Below are 6,000 nucleotides of genomic sequence, written 5' to 3' on the forward strand. Positions count from 1 at the left end.
GTTCAAATTTGACCTCAGACACTTCATAATTACCTAGCTGTGTGGCCTTGGGCAAGCCACTTAACCCCATTGCCTTGCAAAACAAAAAACCAACCCCCCCCCCCCCCCAAGATAATATAAACACCTCTGCCTCAAAAGCCAAGGAAGACAGTAAAGGTATATGTATCAATGACTCGCACTTGCTGAATGAACGTAGTTGATCTGAGTAATTGATTTGGTACCTGCCTTATGGTAAGCCAATTCAGTTGTTTTCATCTTCCAATGGTTGGCATTCTCAATCTACTACAGCTTGTAGTTATCAAAATAATTTAAACTTGGCATAATACACACTCTATTTGAGATCAGGTGCAGAATTATGGTAGTGGATAACTTTCATTTGCAAATATTAGGGGAATTTTATGATTGAATCTGAGAATTGTCTTAGAGACCATCATGGTGACTCTCAGAATTTCATAGAAGAGAAAACTGTGACTTATAGTTTTCCCCTTTTAATAGAAAAATTCTCCAGTTAGGGAAAGGAGTTCATTTGAAATTGTGCCATTAGCACATTTAATACTTTCCTGTGTGTTTTGAAACAAATACCGCAATACCATTCTTTAACAGCACTATTTAAGTATGCTGATCCATGAAAGTTTTTCAATAAAAGAGAAGCTTCCAGGAGCTACTTTGAATAATCTAAGAGCAAAATTTATTTTCTAAACAAAAAAATAATTCTTCCTGGCACTCCTTAAATGATTTTTGCTGAGTTGTAAATTTCAATTACACTTTTACAAATAAAATTCCTTTGGTGAAACTCATATAAAGAAGCAGTGTTTTATATATACTTTGATTGTTTTGTAGTCTGTCATATTTTTTTTTACAAACATGATAAATTCCTCTTTTCACAATGTGTGGATTTGAATTACCCTTTATTTGTAGCACACATCTTTCCCATTGCTCTCATTGTTCATAATTCAAGGAAAGAAGTTAAGAATTATTTGGTTGTATCCTCCCCTAGTTTCCAAATGAACTGTGACCACCTATGACAAAATTTGCAAATAAGCTGTGTTTTTGTTTTTGTAAGCAAAACGAAGTCTTGGTTTTATTTTTGTTTCTGAAAAAAGGAGTGAATTTTTTGTTGTTGTTTTTTTTTTTTTGCAAGGCAGTGGGATTAAGTGGCTTGCCCAAGGCCACACAGCTAGGTAATTATGAAGTGTCTGAGTTCACATTTGAACTCAGGGACTCCTGACTCCAGGACCAGTGCTCTATCCACTGCACCACCTAGCTGCCCCTTGGAGTGAGTTGTTAATGCAATTTTTCTAAGTCACAAAATTGGAATGTCTTTTTCTTTACTCTTTATTCCATTTTATAAAATAACTTGTCACCATTCTGGAAAGCAATTTGGAACTTTACTCCCCCCCCAAAATCACTAAACTGTTCATGTACTTTGACTCACTAGTAGTCCAATATCCAAAAAAAGATCAAAGAAAGGGGGAAAGATATATAGACACACACACACACACACACACACACACAAAATAGTGGTTCTTTTCATAGTATCCCCAAACTAAACAAGGAATACCCTCTTATTTGGGAATGGCTAAACAAATCATAATTGAATATTATTATGTCTTAGAACATGATGAAATGGATGATTTCAGAGGAAACTAAAGATCTTTATGAACTATTAACAAAGTGAAGTAAGCAGAACTAAGAGAACACTTTATAAAAGGACAACATTATAGAGAAAAACAACTCTAAGCTTTTAGAACTCTGATCAAATGCAATGATAAACCATACCATTCACCTCTTGCTAGATGAACTTAAAATGCAAGATGAAATATACATTTTTGGACATGCTAACCTGGGAATTTGTTTTTCTGGACAAAGTATTTGTTAATGAAGGTTTTAGTTCTATGTATGTTGTAATTGTTGTTGATGATAATGTTCAGTAGGGACAATGAGAAAGATGTAATAAATGCCTGTAATTAAAAATAAAGAACGTTCCTATATTACATAGCATTGAACTCAAGACAGAAAGAATTAGCTTAGACTTAATTTCTCTCCATTTCTTATCTTAATGGAGAAAAACTTAAAAATAGACATGTAGAATTTGATCTGGAAAATAAATTAACCCAACCCAGAATATATATAAAACCAACTCCAGTTTATCTATGGAGGGGAGAAATGTGTGGATTTGTATTACCCTTTATTTGTAGCATGCATCTTTCCCATTGCTAGCATTGTTCATAATTCAAGGAAAGAAGTTAAGAATTATTGATAATAAAATAATAATAAAATTATCAATAATTTTAGCCAATGGATAATCTGTGAGTTATTTTTTGGTTTGGCTTTGGAATGTATTTAGTAATGATTTCAGGCAATTCAATGTTTCTGGTCCTCAGTTTCTTTTATCTTTTAAATGAGGGATTTGGGATTAAGACATATAGCCTTGGGGCAGCTAGGTGGCGCAGGGGCAGCTAGGTGGCGCATTGGATAGAGCACCGGCCCTGGAGTCAGGAGTGCCTGAGTTCAAATCTGGCCTCAGACACTTAATAATTACCTAGCTGTGTGGCCTTGGGCAAGCCACTTAACCCCATTGCCTTGTAAACCTCCCCCCCCCAAAAAAAAGAGATATAGCCTGTAAAGGATTTAAATCATCAAGCCTAGACAAACTGTACTCACCATACTGAAAAATAAATGAAAAAGTATAAAGTGTTTCTTATTCTGTACCATTCTTATTGCTAGGGAGTTCCTGCTCTCAAGTTAGATGAAAGCTAAGGTTCTTAAGGAACAGTACCTATTAGTTAGTGGTTGATGTTAAGGACTTTGATGATAACTTTCTTTTTGGGGGCTTCATTATCTGTGACTGGTTGAGAAGGTGGGAGTTGTAGCATGGATAAAGCTAGTTGCCAGTTGTATCTCCATAATAGTTACTTCTTTGAATGGTGATGATGATGATATAGGGGTCAGTCTGAAAATAGGGCTTGAGGTAGGGTAGCTTGCCATATCCAGAACTCATAGCCTTAGCTGCCTTTGGTTACAGTTTGATTGACAATTGATGCTGGTAGTAGCAGGAAAATTGGGCCCATTCTTCACAGAGGCTGCTTATCTGAATGGTGACTTTGGTGTGGGCTAGAATAAGGATAGCTTCTATTGCTGGGCCTCATAGACAGAAGCCAACTTAAAGATTTTATTGTTGAGCCACTTTTTCAAAGGTCATGGAAATGATAGGGTACACAGGATCAGAAATGGGCAAACACCCCCATTTTCAGCTCTTCTCCAGTCTTCCACACCACTCTTCCCTCCCCCTTCCCAGTGTAAGACCTCACTACCTGTCTTATGGGAAAATGGAGGCCTTTGGCCAAGGTCTCCCTCTTTCTCCCTTCCATATACATTTTGCACCACTGCTATGCCCCATTCCTTTATTTTATCCTCTGTCTTGAACCCTTGTCTCAAAAGTCAGTCTTTCCATACTCTTGATTCCACCCCATCCTGCCTTTTCTAGTAGATTGCCCTTGAAATCCTTCCACTCTCCAAACTTTAACCCAATTCTCCTTTATCCTTAAAAGTAAATGACAAAGGCAACTGAGGAACAGTTGAATTTCCAGATTGATGTGCTTGGTTCCTTGCTGGAGGATCTTCAGAATAATCCAGCAAATCTGTTCTTGCAACTTGGGATTTGTTTCAAAAATGATTGGCAAGCTGGATGGTGTAGCAGAGTGGCAAGCACTGGCCCTGGAGTCAGGAGGACCTGAGCTCCAATCCAGCCTCAGACACTTAATGTTTACTTAGCTGTGTGTGACCTTGGGCAAGTCACTTAACCCCATTGCCTTGGAAAAAAAGGCACCCCAAAATGACTGGCAAGTAAGTTAGAAGGAAATGCCCATTCTGCCTAATTAAACACATGACAGAATATATTCTTATTTAGGTGAAAAAATGCCCACCCCACTCCCCTCACCTCTATGAAGCATCAGAGAGGAAGTACCTTCTCATATCTCTTCTTTGGGGACAAGCTTAGGTCAGTGTGCTGTCATTGCTTTCAGTCTCTCTCCTTTTAGTTTCATTTCCACTGTTGTGGTACATTTCTCTGCATCAGCTCCTGTGCTTATCTGTATTCAGCCCATTATGTGGCATACTTGCTCAACCATTCCCAATCACTGAGTATCCCCTTTATTTCTATTGTTTTTGGAGCAACAATAATTATTTCTAAAATATCTTAATTTCTAAAACTGATGATGTTTTCTCAATCCCCATCCTTTTTTGGACTTTCTAAGACCCTCAATACTTTTGGTTGTCTTATCTTCCTGTATAATTCCTTATCTTATCTCTTGGTCATAATTATCTCTGCCTCTACTTAACTGTGCTTACCTCAGTTTTTTTCATAGTAAAAGGAGCTGGAGAAGGAAATGGCAAACTACTCCAAAGATTCTGCCAAGAAAACCCCAAATAGGGTCACAAAGAATTGCATGTGACTGAAAGGACTGAACAACAACAGCAAGATGACTTCTAAGAATCCCATCCACTTCATAACAGTTTGAATTCATATCCAAGCTCCTTAGCCTGGCATTTATAGACCTCCACAATTTGGTCTCAGTCTAAGTTTATTTCATACTATTGTTAATGTAAATCAGTGGTTAATTACTTTTTTTTTGGCATGAACCCCTTTGGCAGTCTCATCAAGCTTTACAGGTACCTTCTAAGAATTTTTTTTCCATTTATAGTTGAAGGAAATCTTAAAGTTCAGTCAGAGGTTAGTGCAGGTGGAAATTTTTCCCCCAACCCAGACCCCCTTAAAATTCATCCTTGGACCCCAGAATGACTTAGAAATCCAAGTTAAGAATGCTTGATATATATACCCATGTTCCAACTAGACAACTACTTACTTACCTGTTATGTCTCTCTTGTATTCCTTAGCTTTTTGCCTTTCTTTTTCTTTAACTCCCTTTCAGATGTTTGAAGTACTCTTATATTCTCAAATCTTTGCTCATTGAAATCTTCCATTCTTTAAGACTAACTCAAATGCTAGCATCCTCCTTGAAGGCCTCCTTGATTTTCCTATCAAAAGTAGTCTCTTCTGCTGAATTTTGATAGCATTTTAACTTCTTATAGACATCGTGCTTTTTATTTTAGCTATCTGTGTATATTTTGTCTTCACTTATAGACTATAAACTTGATAACAGAACTTTGTATTCTAGTAGACAAGACCAATGACTTCCAGTGAAATGTACATATTATTTATAAATTAGATGCATATTTCTTCATTAATAATTATGTATATCATAAACCATCAACATTGACTTTAAAAACATATAACGAAGTAGAAATTGTATTTAATCCTATAATCTATAGGGAGTCACTGAAGTTGAATAAGGGATTGATATGGGCGGACCTTCATTTTAGGAAAATAACTTTGGCAATTTATGGGGGATAGATAGAAGAGAAATGAAGAGGTAACATCAACAGTCGGAGTGGTTGTTCTTGTTTATATTTAACCACAAAGGGTAGTCAATATATTAGTAATGAGAATGGAATGACTGATATGTTGTAGGGGTTGAAAGGACAATGTTTGATAACTGATTGAATATGTGAGGTGAGGGAAAATGAAGAGAAGTCTAGGATAAACCAGAGGTTGTAATATAGGCATTTAAAAGGGTAGTAGCATGCTCAATAGAAAAAAAATTTGGAGGAGAGATAATTTGGGCAGGAAAAGTAAGGTAGTCAGAACTCATCCTTGCCTGCTCATCTTGTGCTTCTTACTCTTTCTCAGTGGAAGTTTAACAAATAATAATTGATAAATCAAATTTCCTGATTTTGAAATTGTCTAGCATGAGCTTAAGGATGCTTTTTACATTTTGTAAGCTTTAGCTTAAATTAATTTTAGCTAACCATTTTTTTTCTAATTTAAAAGAAAATGAGCTAAGTGGTCTGATTAAAAGGAGTCCTTTTCTTTGGGTTTGGCAAAACTCAAGCTTACTTTTATTCATTAGGATTTCACAAGGTTAGGATCAAATTGTAGTA

This window comes from Macrotis lagotis, chromosome 7, assembly GCF_037893015.1.
Source record: "Macrotis lagotis isolate mMagLag1 chromosome 7, bilby.v1.9.chrom.fasta, whole genome shotgun sequence".
NCBI classification, from domain to species: Eukaryota; Metazoa; Chordata; class Mammalia; order Peramelemorphia; family Peramelidae; genus Macrotis; species Macrotis lagotis.